The following is a 17,949-nucleotide window of genomic DNA, read 5'->3' as shown; positions in this document are numbered from 1 at the left end:
TTTTAATTCCAGTAAAATATACATAACATACAATTCACCATCTTAACCATTGTTAAGTACACAGTTCAGTAGTAAGTACATTCACACTGTTGTGGAACCACCTCCAGAACTCTTTTCATCTTGCAAAACTGAAACTCTATACTCCATTAAACATCAATTCTCCATTGCCAGCCCCCCTACCCTTTGCAGGCCCTGATGAAAATAATGTATTATTAATTGATGGAAAAGTATGAACTCATTGAGGAAATGAACTTCCTAAAATACATTTTGTATTTCTTCAAACTCTTCACAGCACAGAGGTCTTTCCTCAAATACATGTTGGTCATTGACAGTATCTCTTCATAATTAGCACAAAAACATTATGTTGTTTTCCAGACATCAGAGGCGCCTGAGCATTGGGAGTTATTTCCAGTAGTGAGGATGATTTCTCACAACCTGCCCACCTTTTTAAAAACTCAGTCCTTATTAATAACATGAGAATAGCAACAGAGTGCCAGACACTGTTTTGTGTACTCTACAAATGCGTTAGTTATTTTATTTCTGACAACAAGTATACAGGTAAGTACTAACATTACCACTATTTCACAGATGGGAAATTGAAGTGAACTATCAGTCTATTCTTGTAGGGTTCATTGTATCAGCACGTAAGTTTATAAAGTCACTTTAGTACGGGAAAATATCCAAAGATAAAAGGCTGATGAACATGCTCTTTCCATTTTTCTGTTGCCAAGAAGGATTCTTCCCAGGGTCCAATGTGACAAAGATTTCAGCATGTGCACATGTGATCCCTACACTGTAGAATGACAAGTTGGTAGGCCATGAAGAACTAAGCTTGAGCCAACCTCTGTTCCACTGCTTCATTTTTTTTTAATGGAACTTTATTGGAGTATAATTGCTTCACAATACCGTGTTAGTTTCTGTTGCACAACAAAGTGACTCAGCCATATGCATACACATGTCCCCATATCCCCTCCCTCTTGAGCCTCCCTCCCATCTTCCCTATCCCACCCCTCTAGGTGGTCGCATAACACCACTGCTTCTTAACTGAACAACGTTGGACAAACCACATAAATATATCTCATCTGTAAAATGGGATATCTTAATGTGCTCTGCTTCACAGGATCTGTGCCTATACCTGTGTGTGCATGTGCCTGTGTATGTGTGTGTGAGTGAGACTGGCAGGGAGAGAGAGAGAGAGAGAGAATATGACAGAATATTCAGACAAGGACTTGTTAACTACAAAGTGTTCTAAAAATGTAAGATAGTATCATGATTATTACGTGTAAATAGGCACCTACAAACATATGAGAAGTACAGGCAATATTTAAAAGTGTGGCCTATGGATCCAGAGTGTCTGGTTTAAATGCCAATTGAGTGGCCCTGCAAGTTAACTAATCTGTGCCTCATTTTCTTCATTTATGGGGTTAAAATAATACCATCATGGCTTGTGTGGATCAATGAGTTAGTACAAGTAAAGCGCTTAAAATTGTGCCTGGCATATAGTGAATGCTTGGTGAACGTTAGCATTCATTTTTTTATTTAGCATTTCCTATTACTAATCCCAGTTTTCCCTGTCTCTACCAAGTCTTTTCCTAAAACAATTCACGTAAAAAGCCTAGTAAAGGATTTTCTACCCTGTAAACAAAGAATGTTAATTAAAAGCTGTATCCTTACTCTTTTTTATCACCTCATGGATTTTGCCAGGTTAACAGCTTATCACCAGTCTTTGCCCACAAAAGCAACTCATCTCACTTTCTGCTAAAACCTTAGCAATCGACTGAAAGGGGGAGATAAAGGTTTTATTTAACTGGTTTTATTTAAAGTAGAATATACTATATTCCATAAGTGTTAAATCAGTGTTGTCCTGTTCTATGAATTACTGAACTTCCTCACCTCTAGTCTGGATTGTTTTCTTGGAGTTCAATCTATAATTACTGTAGAATTGTGTCATTCATATACTTAACATTTTCCATTTCAGCTCAAAAGCCATGCTGAAGATTGGAGATATGCATTCAAACTGAAATTCTACTGAAATATGCATTTATATGTATTACCTGAAGGGTAACCATATAATTGACCACCCAAATTGGGACACTTTTGAAAGTTAGAAGAAAGCTAATTAGACAGGGTACCAGGGCAACTGGTACAAAGTCAGATTATCCTTGGCCAGTAGGGATGCAATGTTACCCCAACTGAAAGGCTGGGGATAGTTAAGAAAATTTTAGCTAGTAGAAGAAGCAAGCTGCCTTTTTCTTTTCCCAAAGCCTTAATTTCTCTTCATGGAGCTTGGGATGTAGTAGACATGACATACAGTGTCATGTACGAAAATAATTGCCGAGTAAGTGAAGAAATGAATGCATAATGTACAGGAATTCTCACATTAAATGACAGAAAGGGAGTACAATATATCAGTTACACTTTGCTCCTGCAGTATGATTAGCCATGAGAATCCAAATTGGTATGACAGGGTCACATGATGCTAACAAAAACAGCAGTTGCATATTATGTGTTATAACACATTCATGTAAATTTTTAGTATAAATGCTCAATCTTTTATTTTTTCCTACTTTTCATGAGCATCTTCTGCCATAGCCTCTAGAATTTGTAAAGAAATCACACTGCTCTATTATGAGGTACACTTCAGTAAAAAATGTAAAACTCTATTGAGAAACATGGGTTGGACCAATAATATGCTATTGGAGATTTGGGGAGTGTAATAAAGTCCACAACCTCCATAGTTACTCCTGAAATGCAGCAGGGTTGGGGTCAGAAGGTTTGTTTTAAATCCTAGCTCTGCCATTCACAGCTTTGGGACTTTGAACAATTCACAAGACCTCTGCTCATATTATTAGTTAGCAATATCAGTAATTTTTGCCATTCCCTCCACTTCATTCTGCCATGATCAATCTTTCACCAAGAGTTGTTTTCTTGTCTCCCCGAAGTTCTCACCCTTGTCTCTAATTTTTATTAAATTACCCTCTTTATATCTGTCTTACTACAAAATATGTATTATCAGTCTTCTTTTTTTTTCAGTCTTCCTCAAACTATATTCTATCCTCTTCATGATTTGTTTGTTTTAGAGTTGAATAGAACTTTTAAAAAAAATTTCCCTACACTCTGACTTTATTCATGCCAGTTTTTATGTTGAATAAGTTCTGCTTTATTCACCTTCATTGCCAAATTCTTTAAAAGAATGAGGTTGTATTCTGCCATTTCCATAGTTTTGTTATTTACCTCAGCAATGGTTTAGTTTTCCTAATATCCATTGAATTTGTATTTGGTATTACATTTCCTTTGGAGGTATTTCAAGCATGTTGAACTTGGCTTCTCTATACAATTAAGTTTGCGGACAAACCTCATTTTTTTTTTTTTAACTTCCACAATGCCTACAAATTCCTGGAAATAATGTTGCATTCAAAATTTTTGCTGACAACTGTATTGGCAAAATGAAGACAATTTTCTCTCCAGGTTCATCCACTATTGTACTGAAAATATGGGCTGAAACAGATGTCCAAATGAATATAACTGTAGTTTTTAAAACCTGTTACAATTAAATATTATTATATATATATTATACTATAAAAATCAGATTTTCAAGATTAGTTACGAAAAAGAACTAAAAGGCTTCCAGTTTGGAAAGTGTTATGGACTGAATGTTTTGTCCCTCCACTCCCCACAAAATTCATATGTTGAAACCCTAACCTCCCCAATGTGATAGTGTTGGGAAGTGTGGCCTTTAGGAGGTAATTAGGTTTTAGAAAATGTCATGAGGGTGGTGCCCCACAAAGAGACTAGCGTCTTTATAAGAAGACACCAGATCTCTCTCCACCATGTGAAGATCCAGTAAGAAGGCAGCCATATGCAAGCTAGAAAGAGGGCCCTCTCCAGACATCAAATCTGCAGCACCTTGATCTTGGACTTCCCAGCCTCTAGAATTGTGAAAAATAAATGTCTGTTGTTTAAGCCATATGGTATTTTGATACAGTGGCCTGAACACAATAATACAGAAAGGAAGAACCATAACTATCTCTATTCACAGAAGACAACAAAATATTATATATAGAAAATCCAACAGAAACAACCAAAAACTTTTGAAAACTAATAAATGAGTTCAGAAAGATACATATAATAAAATCAATTCTATTTCTATACATTAGCAGTGAACAATTTGAAAATGAAATTAAGGAAAAAACTCTATTTTTAATAATACAAAAAGATTAGTAAAGGATAAATTTAACAAAAGAAGTACAAGATGTGTGCACCAAAAACCACAATACATTACTGAAAGAAATTAAAGAATCTGTGACTAATAGAAAGATGTTCCATGCTCATGGATTGGAAGATTTAAGAAAGTTAGAATGGCAATTCCTCTAAATTAATCTACAGATTTAATGCAATCCCTCTCAAAATTCCAGCTGCCTTTTTTTTTTTTGCTAAATTGATAAGCTGATGCCAAAATTCACATAGAAGTACAAAGAACCCAGAATAGCCAAAACAATCTTGAAAAAGAAAAAAAAAGTTGTATGACTCAGGTTTCCCAATTTTAAAATTTACTACAAAGCTATAGTAATTAAAACAGTGTGGTGCTGACATAACACTGACATATAGATCAATGGAGTAGAATTGAGAGTTCAAAAATAAACCCTTCATTTATAGTAAATTGCTTTTCTGCAAGTGTCAAGCCAAATAAAAAAGAATAGTTTTTTCAACAAATGGTGCTAGTACAAATGGCAAAAGAATGAAACTGGACCCCTACATTATACTATATACAAAATGCCATTCAAAATGGATTATAAGGACTTCTTGGTGGCGCAGTGGTTAGGAATCCGCCTGCCAATGCAGGGGACATGGGTTCAATCCCTGATCTGGGAGAAGCCCACATGCCATGGAGCAGCTAGGCCCGTGAGCTGCAACTACTAAGCATGCACTCTGGAGCCCGTGGGCCACAGCTGCTGAGCCCGCATGCCACAATTACTGGGGCCCATGTGCCTGGAGCCTGTGCTCCACAACGGGAGAGGCCACGGCAGTGAGAGGCCCGTGCACCACAGTGAGGCATGGCCCCTGCTCTCCACAACTAGAGAGGGCCCACGTGCAGCAACAAGGACCCAACGCAGCCATAAATAAATAAATAAAATGAAAAATGCAACAGCTTTAAAAAAAAATTTTAAGAAAAAAAAAAAAAGGATTATAGACCATAATGTAACAGCTAAAACTATAAAACTCTGAAAACTTAGGAGTCAATTTTCGTGACCTTGATCTAGGCAATGGTTTCTCAGATATGACACCAAAGGCAAAAGCAACAAAAGAGAAATATATACATTGGTTTTCATCAAAATTTAAAAATTTTGTGCTTCAAAGGTCAACATCAAGAAACCCATAGGATGGCAGAAAATATGTGCAAATCATACATCTGATAAGAGAACAGCTCGATTAAAAACTGAGCAAAGGATCTGAATTGAAATTTCTCCAAAGATATACAGATGACCAATAAACACTTGAAAAGACGTTCAATATCATTAGTCATCAGAGAAATGCAAATTAAAGCCACAAAGAGATACTACTCCATGCCCTTTAATGTAGCTAAAATAAACAAGATAGACATTAAGAACTGTTGGCAACAATAAGGTGAAATTAGAAACCTCAAACATGGCTGGGGTGATTATAAAATGGAATGGCCACTTTGGGAATCAGTTTGGCAGGTCCTCAAAATACTAAACAGAGTTATCATATGATCCAGTAATTCTACTCTGAGGTATATATCCAAGAGGATTGAAAACATATGTCCACAGAAAATAATTATACACAAATGTTCTCAGCAGCATTATTCAAAATAAACAAAAAACAGAAACAACCTAAATGCTTGTCAATAGAAAAATGCATAAATAGATTATGGCACATTAGAATGACACATTTGTAGAGACTTTGTTTCTTTGGAAAGTGCAAGTTTCAAAAAAACAACAAAACTTTGAATGCATTCTGCATTAATTTATTTTTTTAAGATAAAATGTAAACAAGTTTTCTTTTTGAGATGGACTTTAATATTTGCCTTTTTGGTGTATCAGAAAGTTTCAGTAATTTTCATCTATTATGGAGAAACAGGTATTAAATTTCAATATTTGCAAAACTGGTTGATACTCAGGCAACTATTTCTTGCGATTATTTATTAATATACAATAATGTACAGTCATACAAGATGTTACCAGAGGGGAAGCTGGGTGTTGGGTACATGGAAATTCTTACTAGTTTTGCAACTCTTCTAACACCATAATTATTTCCAAAATAATTTTTTTTTAAAAAATCATATCTCCTCATTTTCAAGTATTCCAATGATGTTGTTTCAGATATGACTGGAAAACCAATTCAAGACTAAGCTTTTATCTAAAACCTCCTTCTTTTCCCACCTCTACAGAACAACAGTTGCTGTTTATACAAATGAATGTTTACCCTACATTAACCACTGAGTAATATCAGCATGATACTACATGCAAATCATGAGGCAAGATTCATAGCATACGCCAGCAATCACTGAATGGACTACATGTTCCAGCGGAAGCTGTTAGTTGGTAAAAGCAGCACATGGGCTAATGTCCCAGTCAATAGTTACACATTTGACCAGCTGACTTCCTGTCATAGTGGGTATGACCCATTAACTATTAAAAGCAGATTATTGCACAACGTGTTCAGCATTTTTCTTAGATATATTTAAAAATAATATCAGAGGGCTTCCCTGGTGGCACAGTGGTTGAGAGTCCGCCTGCCGATGCAGGGGACATGGGTTCCTGCCCCAGTCCGGGAAGATCTCACATGCTGCGGAGCCGCTGGGCCCGTGAGCCATGGTCGCTGAGCCTGTGCGTCCGGAGCCTGTGCTCCGCAACAGGAGAGGCCACAACAGTGAGAGGCCCGCGTACCACAAAAAAAAAAAAAAAAAAAAAAAAAAAAATTTAAATTAAAAAAAAAATCAGAGAAATAGTTATATAATATTGATATATCCCATAATATATCTTTTAACGGTTTCATTAAAATAAGTATCCTTAAGAACAAGTTTGTTGGGGCTTCCCTGGTGGCGCAGTGGTTAAGAACCCACCTGCCAACACAGGGGACACTGGTTCGAGCCCTGGTCCGGGAAGTTCTCACATGCCACAGAGCAACTAAGCCCGTGCGCCACAGCTACTGAGCCTGTGCTCTAGAGCCCGGGAGCCACAATTACTGAAGCCCATGTGCCACAACTACTGAAGTCTGTGCGGCTAGAGCCTGTGCTCCACAACAAGAGAAGCCACTGCAACGAGAAGCCCGCGCACCGCAACGAAGAGTAGTCCCCCGCTTGCCGCAACTAGAGAAAGCCGCACACAGCAACGAAGACCCAACACAGCCAAAAATAAATAAATAAAATAAATATATATTTTTAAAAAAAGAACAAGTTTGTCAAGTGCTGTATAAATTGATCATGTGTTTCTCAAACATTTCATGATGAATCACTTCTACAGTGAATTTTATTTCCTTTGGTATCTATTACATCTAGAATATTTCCAAAGGAAAAACATATACTGACTCCAATTGATAACAAGTTCCAAGATTCACTTCAATAGATACTATCTGTTTTAATTCTCCAATATAAAAAACAAACAAACAAAAACCCTGTGAGAAGAACCAGTCACTGACTGGACACTAAAATTACCCATGTGCCAATTAAAAGCATGACTATATTTAGTCCACTGACCTTTTTGAGGGTATTTAGATAACTGTATTATGTAACACACTGTTTCTGATAGTTTACTGTAATGCGAAGTTATAAGAGCCACAGAGAAGAAAGAAAACTCATGTGTAAAGAGCCTAAAGAAGCAGTACAACATTACACAGAGGCTCCAACTGTCCTTGGGTCAGTCCACCTTGGTTTGAGTCATGACTCACTTATCAGTCATGTACACTTGGATAAGTTACTTAACCACTTCTCAATATTATCAACCACAAAATCCGAGTAATAATAGCTATAGCATGGGATAGTGTTGAAGATAAACTAACTGTAAATTTCTGAACTCCATGCCTGGTGCATAACAAGCCCTCAACATGTCAGCTTTTATTACTTACTAACATTTATGAGCTTCAATTTCCTAATCTGGAATAATACAATAGCAACGCCTCCTCTGCCTATGGGTCACCTGTGCTGTGAATCAAAAGCAATAATGCTGATTATAGAGTTTTATAAAGAACAAGCACTCCACAAATGTAAAACATTCTTTAATACTATGATTTATCAAATACTCACTATGGATTATGAGGGCTGTCCAAAAAAACCTACAAGCCTTGTCTCGTTTGTTTTTGTTTTTTTTAAGACTCTGTTATTAGTCTTCATTAGAATTTTGTGTACACTTGAGTCTAGCATCCACTAAATAACTACTTTGATAAACATTTGGAAGCATTAATTGACTCCCCAGGAAGTCCCATTGACCTGAAGATTTCTGCATTGCCTTTGAAAATTCTTTTTGGGCTCAAGCCAACCATCCCATTATAACACAACTGCTCATCACATGGATTTACCTTGATCTCAGCTCAAGCCATCTTAAACAATGTTATCATCTTGAACAGAAGCCTGATAAACCACTACTAGGACTAGGGCCTATAAAACAGGGGTTATTTCTATTCTCGGTGCCAAGGTTAAAAAGAATTTCCATGTGATTTCAATTTCCATGTGATTCAGATAGGTGTATTAAATCATGCCTCTCAAAAAAAAAAAAAAATAGGCCACATTAAAACCCTAATAAAGAACACCCTCAAAGCAGGAATGATGCCTAATCACATCATGTGCTATGGCTTTAGCCTGTAAATTCCAAACAGCAGGAATAAGAACCTCATAGTTCTTATCGTATAACATCTGACAGAGTGACACATTCAATATAAGTAATATTAAGGTTATTGCTATTCACAAGGACGTGAAAGGATGAAGGGGAACACTGTTTCAGGAAGAGTGAATAGGACCACGATATATCAATTTCCTCTCCTCTTCTATAATTTCTCTCTTTTACTGGCTTCTTTATAAATACCATCACATCTATTTCATCTTAAGTAAAATACTATCTCCACTCTATCCCTTTCTATTCACAGCTAACCTTTTTTTGAAAGAGTGGTCTACACGCAATATTTGTATTTTCTCATGTCCCACATACCATTGAAACCACAGCAATTCCGTGTTCCTTCACTATTCTACCCTGCTTCTTGTCCCCTGAGATAAGTTCCCTCTCACTGTCTCCATGGGATCAAACAAGTTAGTTGAGGTGTAGTGAAGTTTCTTAGAGGGATGTGAAAAAATGGGCAAAGTAAAAAAGGATCTTGAAAACCATTTTACAGCATGCTGTTGTGACAGCAGAGGCAACTCGCAGATAGTGCAAATTGCTTAGCAGAGTGGTGTGATGCTAAAGATTTAGGAAAATAGTCTTGCACAACTGAATAGAGGAAAGGAGGTACATCTGCTTCACAGCTAGCATTCCAAACAGGTCATGAAAACAAAAAGAAAAGTTTTCAAAACCATATTTAGTAAGCAAAAAGTATATTTTTGGCAGTGCTTCTTAAAGTACATAATCTGAGGTTTTTAAGAATGCAGATATTTACAGCATTGCTCAGGGTTTTGGCAAAAAAATTTTATTCATGAAAATCAGATCCTAATTGTTTTTATAATAATGAAGTCATACTTTTTTTAAGGTATCGAAGCTTATTTTGCAAAGACATATCTGTTTAAATAAGCTGATAATAAACTAAATGTGTTTATGTGTGTATATGTACACAAATGATATCATGCAATAAGCACAACTTTAAACTATCCAAGACCATCACATCTATATTTGTCTGACTTACCATGTTCCAGTGAGATGACAATGGCCACCCAGGAAAAGACCACCCAAGAACAGCACAGTTACACAAGTAGGTGACCCAGTCCTCACTGAAATGCTCTCTCAGGACCTGAAATCAATGCTGGAAATTTCTCTCCCCTTATCTCCAGCCCGTGAAACAAATGCCAGGAATTGATAGTTTCTCAACTACACAAAACAAACAATCACTTACCTTACCACGAATCCTTCTACTATCTTGTCCTTTGAAATTGGCTCAAATCTAATTTCATCTGCAAATCCTTTCCCCTTGAATCTTGTGTGAACCTTTGTAGTACTTTTAAAGCTCAATTAGATGAGTAGAGGTTCTCAAAACAGAGTTCCACTTAACCAGTTCACCACTCACCAGACTAACTGAAACTCTCCATTAAAGTGTAAACCACACCAACTGCTGCCCGTGGCTAAGTGGACACTTAGAGCTACTAGACTTTGCCCTACTGTATTTAAGCAGTTCTGTTCCCACCAATTCTGCTACATGCTTACTGTGATGAAAATTGTTGGCTGCCTAACAAGCATCTACTCCTCATTCCTCCTTCCTAATAAAACCACAACTTAGTCAGGTATTCACTCCCATGTCACATTAGATGTGGGCAACACAGCTAAATAAAGATCAGGATGAAATTATTACAGTTTAAAAGGAATGTGCATGTATATAGGTACCCCTAAGTTCTCCCTCCCATTTGATGAAGTAATCATTGGGATGATCTGTCATGGGTATTCTTACATAAGAAAGTCTTCGTAGAACTCCAGTCAGCAGACTCACACTCAAAGGAAAGACCTTAACTTACTTGAAAAATTTGACAAATAAATACATTTGTGTAAACTTTACATTAAAATAAGATAGTTTAAGTAGACATGCATCTTTTTTATAATTATGCTACGTTAACCATCTTTTGCTGATACCTTATCAGCAATACTCCTGGTTATTGTTCACTTAGCATCTCCTAATATGCCACTTAATGGATTAAAAACAAATTAAAAATGTCTAAGTTTGTGTCAAAAATACACATTGATTGCTCTAAACATGTCATCACCTATCATCCTTGGTTCCTTCCTTTTTTATCTCCAGAAGTTTGCTCAAAATTTGATTTCCACGTTTCTTCATGAATCACCCTCTCCAAGGCTCTTAGCAATCTGCTTGCTGAGATTATCTCCACATTCATTTTGTTCTCTATTAGTTTTTTTGGTTTTTGTTTGTTTGTTTTTCTGTTCCATTCTGCAGAGGTAGAGAACTTCTAAAATGCTAAGAATGGAATCCAGATTTCTTGATGTCCAGTTTGGCTTTTCTCTTTTAAACGCCCCAAATGTTGGTCAATTATCAAGTATTAGTACATCTTCTTTGTCAGGTCAATCTTTTGAATTCAATATCTCTTCACTAAATCTAGTGCTAATATTCCATGTCATGTTAATAAGTGCTTTGGGATAAGAATCAGGAGACCTCACTGAAATGTACAATATATTTTTACCATTTAGAGTCTCTTAACAATAATTTCAATATCAAAGTTTCAGGAAATAACTGAAAAATGACAATTTGCACATACTTTTACTAGTGAAGTAGCAGAAAGAAAACAAAATTTAAATCTAAAATCTTTGGGGAATACCTCTGGTATCTAGATAATGTACATAAAATAACATTCCCATACTAAAATACACTTAAAACTTAGAAATCAGTGAACTAGATGGTCTGAAACTAAAGTTTGCATTGTACGTGTACTGTTTTACCTGCTTCCTTAATACAAATGTTCAAAATAAGTAGTGGGTCAAAACGTGGCCTCTAAAAAGGTATGTCCAAATCCTAACCTCTGGTACCTGTGAATATAACCTTATTTGTTAATAGGGTCTCGGCAGATGGTAATTAATTCAGTTAAAAATCTAAGATGACATCATTTTGGATTTGGGGTGGGCTCTACAGCCAATGACCAATGTCCTTATAAAACAGAGGGAAATTTGAGACACAGAAAGAGAGACAGAATGTCATGTGAAGATAGAGGCTGAGACTGGAGTTATGAAGCTACAAGCCAAGGAATGCTAAGGATTGCCAGCTGTTACCAGAAACTAGGGGCACGCCAGTAACTGAGTTTCTCTCAGAACTTCCAGAAGGAATCAACCCTGCCAACACATTGATTTTGGACTTCTTTGGCCTCCAGAACCGTGAGAAAATATATTTCCATTGTTTTAAGTCACCAGGTTTGTGATATTTGCTATGGTAGTCCTAGGGAAATTAATACAATATGATTACCTATATGCATTTAAACATTTTCATTTAAACTCTTTCCACTTCAAAATTAGACTTTCTGGACTATTATAATAAAAATTTGATGTACCTGCTCATATAGCTGAATAGAAGAGCACACAGAAAGAGGTAGAAAAAATAAGTTTAGAAAAAAGCCTAGACTAAAATAATTGCTATAAAGAACTAATATGGTATAGTAAAGACCATAGGTTCTAGAGTTAGAATGGCAAGTTCTATTCTTAATTCTATCATTTTTCATTTATATGAACTTGGGCAAGATATTTAACCTCTCTGAGCCACAATGACCTACCTCATCTGTATAACAAAAGATAACAGCACTCTTTATGAGGTTGTGAGAAAAATACAATAATCTATGTTAACAACTTTGCACATTTCGAGTCATATAGTAAGCTTTGAATAAGTATTGTCTGTTATTAACTGGAATTAAATGTTCATAATGGATCATCTCAAAATCAATCATTTAGAGCAGATATAAATTCTCATGAGACTCCCTGAGAAGGTAGCCTGTTTTCCTTTCTCTAGAGACATTTGCTCTAATTTTAAAGAACCCCAACCACAAAACTGATATTAATTTAAGCAAGATAATATTAAGAAATCTCCCAATTAAGAAACAGTCATCGTCTATTTTTACCTAGGATCACCATTTGCTTCACTAACACAGAAAATGAAGAGTTTCTCACCCCAAGTTATGCTAATTGTGTTCCACCATTTCTTAAGTGGCCACTTCTAAAGGCAACCCATGCCTTCTCCCGGCCTCTATGACCCTACATTATTCTAATACAAAAAATAATTATGCAAATCTCTGTCCAGTTCTTTTTAGGTTAATCAATATTAAGTGACACTTGCACAAAATCCTTCTATAATTAATACTCAACATGTGAATAGTATTTCAGAGTACAGTCCACACTGGAACACTAGAGCATTCATTCCATCATAAAATCCTAATCCTATAACTAAAGCATTTATTTCTTTATTTATTCTCTTTGTTCAGGACACTGAAGCTCAGAGAAGCTTAGTGAATTGCCTAAGTCACAGGGTAATATTAGTCTAATATACAAAGTTTTCTTTTTATTATGAAAAAAATCAAACATATATAAAGTAACATAATAAAATAATAAACCATCATGTACCCATCACCTCGCTATGTTTATTTAGAAGATTCACTTTCAATTTCTCAAAATCTCCCTACAAACACACATCTCTAGCTGTAATGCATAATTTAAAATGTGTATCATATATTAAGAGAAAAGGAGGAAGAGACAACCAGAAGACATATTCCAGAATGAAAATTTTCTACCCTAAGCATTTTGTCTCTAAACCCATAAAGACAAAGAATATCCCTAGGTAATAACATTCAAGGGACCATAAATGTATTCACCAAAAACTTACCAACAAAGCACGGACTCAACATGAAGTTTCTGAAAATTCACTGGCAAAGGCAACACCTAAATATGTATAACCTAGTGATTAAATCTCACATAAAGACACTGAGTCAAAAATCTCCTTTTCAATTGCTTTTCAATGTAAGGTACTCTTAAATGTGTATACTGGTATCATGGGAGATAAGACCTTTAAACAAGAAAAATGGGATAACTCTTTCCCTATTTGTAACAATGAGCAATTCCCATTAAGGTAAACAACATGTGAAATATTTCCAGAAATCAATCACCATTTTTACCTACAGAGATGTTGGAAGTGCAATTTTCTCCACTAGTACACTCATCGTGAAGAGCATTGCATCCAATGGACATATCAATGAAAAGAAAACAAATTCAGCTACAAATAAAAGACTGTATTCTAAGAAGGGACTTCCCTGGTGGTCCAGTGGCTAAGACTCCATGCTCCCAATGAAGGGGGCCCGGGTTTGATCCCTGGTCAGGGAACTAGATCCCGCGTGCCACAACTAAGAGTTCACATGCCGCAACTAAAAAAAGATCCTGCACGTCTCAATGAAGATTCCACAGGAGGCAACAAAGATCCTACCTACTGCAATTAAGACCTGGCACAGCCAAATAAATTTTTTAAAAAATAGAATATATTCTAAGAAATAAAATTGGCATGAGTTAGTAAAGATTCAGAACTTCAACAGAGTGGAGAGATAGCCAGAGATGCAGAAAGTGGAAAGCCATTTTAGAGAAGTAGCTACATTTTTAACAACCCTTCCGAGAACAGCCTGGCACAAGTGCAGGACAGATGGGGGTGGTGATAATTATAAACATATTTTCACCTTAGTTTTGCACAGCTATTAAGAACCACTTAAATTTTATAAGCCCTTTCTCAGATGCAGCACAGTAGACCTCATAAAAGGCTAGTTACATATATTATTGAAATAATGACTACTAAACAGATACCAACAACTTCTCTTAAAATGCATATACATTTAAGATTGTGGTTAATAATTAAATACTTATTTAGCTTTACCTACAAGGGGGAGGGGTAGCTCTTAGTGAGCTGTCCAGGGTAATGTATCCCTCATCAATGATGTATCTGGGAGCCTGGGAGATCTTAAGTCTAATGGGAAAGTAGCATCTTTGTACTACATCCTTATCTTTAAGTTAAGGGAGGTCAATAAAGAGGTTTCCAGAAGAAATAATTGAATAATTAGTCTGCCTACCCATGAAAGTCTGCAAAGAATAAAGTAGGCTTCTAAACCAGGAATAAGTTTATAAATGCTAGTTTTGCAAATAAAAATATGGGAGATAGGGTTTAGAAATAAGCAGTGTTCACATCTCCAGGTCATATCTGGCCACTAATTAGCCCAAGAATGTAAAGTTGAAATTAATCTTATAGATCTAATACTTAGATATAGGTAGTAAATCTCTCTGACCCTTATTTTCAAGTTGGGGTCATTGACACAGGGCTCTGAACTGCAAACAGAAATGCACTCTAGTAAATTTAAGTGAAAAGAAATTTAGGGAAGGATATAAGAGACTCACAGAAAAACTGCATGATGGCTAAAGAACTAAGCTATGCAGTCAGAAACAGTACTGAAATAAGAGCACAGAATTGGCCCTGTGTGCTCAGCACTGCCGCCATCACCAGGCATTCTCACCAAAGTCCATTTTGCTAACCTGGATCTGTGCACCAGATGCTATTGAACATATTAGAAACTCTGCATGGCGGCCCCTGTAGATGAAATGTATCAGCCACCATCACTGCCAGATGGATTCCATGGTGCCTGTTTCTTGTCATTAATTTCCGATTGGAAGTCTTACCTGTGTGCATCTGATCAATAGAGCCTACGTCATATGCAAGTGTCCTTGATACACAAGAGGCTGAAGAAGCAAGATTCTGACTTCTATTCTGGGACATTACTCATATGGAACGATTTTCCCAAACAGGTGAAAAGCAGCAAAGATGTTGAAAGAAGTACCTAAGACGTCAAAGGTATCAAAGATGTGAGAACATCACCATGGATTTCCGTGGGGTATCTGCACGCTGGCATTTGAGAAACAGTCTCTACCATTGACTGTAAATCCATAATCTGGACCTGCCAACCTCTCCTCTCATCTCCTTCCACTCTCTTTCCACCAGCCACACTGGTCTTTAGTGGTCCTCCAACGTGCAGAGCTCTTCTGGCTTTAGGATTTCTGCCCCGAGTATCCCTCTGCCTAGAGCTCTGTGTCTCCAAATGTGTTCATGACTGACTCCTGCTTTGCTCACAGGTCTCAACTTAAATGTCACTTCCTGAGGGGGACTTCCCAGACCACCCCATCCACCGATGTCCTCACCCTACTCCATCCACATTCTTCCTTGTCACCCCATTCTATTTGCTTTATGGCACTGATCACTATTTGATTTTGCTTTACCTGTTTATTTTCAGCCTCAGTTGCCATAATTGCCATAATGGAAGCTCTGTGGGTCTCTGGGTCCTGTCTGTCCTTTTTTTGCTGCTGTATCTTCAGCACCTAGAACAGTGTCTGGTTCACATTAGCCTTTCAAATATTTGTCGCATAATAAATGGACCCCTGCTATAGTTTATTTATTTTTTTGCTATAGTTTAATAGGTCCATCTTATAAATGTGGAGACAGAGGAAGAAAGGCTCCGTATATGAACACACAGCAAATTAATAATCAAAGGGCGAGTCCTTGATTCCTAACCATGCCATTTCCAGGAAGAGAAAGGTACAAGCAGCTTCAGCTGCTTCTTAAAAGCAAGGGAGGCAGCAGGGAAGAGCAGAAAGAACACTGATTAGGAAAAAAGCATGAGTTCTATAATCATACACTTCTGAGTTCAGATTCGTGCCCCCAAACCTAATATAAGTGTCACAGGTTTTTCAGAGAATTAAATGTGACCGTACATGTATATTATATGTATACATTATTTCTATAACACCTGACACGTGCAGGTACTTAACTGGAGGCCAGTGCTCACCTTGGCAGCACAGACACTAAAACTGGAACGATACAGAGAAGATTAGCATGGCCCCTGCACAAGGATGACATGCAAACTCATGAAGCGTTCCACATTTTTCTACCACATATAAAATAGATAAACAAGGTCCTACTGTATAGCACAGGGAACTATATTCAATATCCTGTAATAAACCGTAATGGAAAAGAATATCAGAATATATATACGTATAACTGAATCACTTTACTGTTCACCAGAAACTAACACAACATTGTAAATCAACTATACTTCAAATAAAAATTTTAAAAATTGGAGGCCATAAAAATGATTGTTAATTTATGAGTAATGATCCATGTCTGAGTTCACGTTCTCTTAATAATATGCAAAGAGAGACACATCTTAACATAATCTACAACAGAGTCTTCATAAACAAAATGAGAACCTTCATTCTTTCCCACAACTGAAATTTACTGGGAATCTGCTATACGCCAGGCATGTGTTACGCACAGGTTGAAGTCTCTAAGTTTCTCTCCAGCTATCAATGCTGAGGGCATTTCAATCCATTATTGCCATCTCCAAAGATCATCTTTTTTTTTTTTTTTTTTTTTTTTTTTGTGATATGCGGGCCTCTCACTGTTGTGGCCTCTCCCATTGCGAAGCACAGGCTCCAGACACGCAGGCTCAGCGGCCATGGCTCACGGGCCCAGCCGCTCCGCGGCACGTGGGATCTTCCCGGACCGGGGCACGAACCCGTGTCCCCTGCATCGGCAGGCGGGCTCTCAACCACTGCGCCACCAGGGAAGCCCTCCAAAGATCATCTTGACACTGTAAACTAAGGGCAAAAACTGGCTATTATTTTCACTTTTCATTTACTTCAAAGAATTTATTGAGTCAAGCACTGTGCAAAGTTCTGGAGACACAGAAGCTACTGGGAAATAACCCCTGCCTTTAAGGTACTTAACTGTTTCACGAGAGAAACAGACAAAAAGAAAATTAGCAATAATGTGATATATACAAGATGCTATAGGAACCCAGAAGAACGGTACCCAACGTAGAGTATAAGTTGGAAGAAGTGGTTCTGGGCAGAATCTGAGCTAAAGGAAGAGGAGGACTTAACCAGGAATAGAAGAAGGGGTCAGACCTGCCCAGCAGAGAAAACAGCAGCTGCAAAGGCCCTGAGAAGAATTTAAGCACAGCACCTCTGAGAAACCAAAAAGTTCAAGAGAGTAGGGTCACAAGAGTCTCCAAAAGACAGAATTTCAAAAAAGGGTCTGTCCCCAACCCCCTTCAAGAGCCCTAGAGCTACAAATGATTAATTGTCCTTAATTACTTTGCTTTTCTCAAAAAAGAGAAAGAAACTCTTCCTTTAATTATAGAGTACCTCTCCAGTCTGGCACTAATGCTCAGTTTGGAGTTTGGAGTTATCATTTTTAAAATATATACATGTGTTTTCAACATTATAT

At 37.0% G+C, this 17,949-nt stretch overlaps 1 protein-coding gene and 1 non-coding gene across 14 annotated transcripts in view; one reads left to right on the top strand and one right to left on the bottom strand.

The window, feature by feature from the left end:
• Positions 1 to 17,949, bottom strand: part of GULP1 (GULP PTB domain containing engulfment adaptor 1) — a 262,224-nt gene that overhangs the window by 197,134 nt on the left and 47,141 nt on the right. The window lies entirely within an intron of this gene.
• LOC131751756 (U6 spliceosomal RNA) lies at positions 16,500 to 16,606 on the top strand. Its single transcript, XR_009334314.1, has one exon. It is a non-coding gene; the product is annotated as a U6 spliceosomal RNA (small nuclear RNA).

This window comes from Kogia breviceps, chromosome 2, assembly GCF_026419965.1.
Source record: "Kogia breviceps isolate mKogBre1 chromosome 2, mKogBre1 haplotype 1, whole genome shotgun sequence".
Classification (NCBI taxonomy): Eukaryota; Metazoa; Chordata; class Mammalia; order Artiodactyla; family Physeteridae; genus Kogia; species Kogia breviceps.
This window is presented reverse-complemented; position numbering and strand designations above follow the sequence as displayed.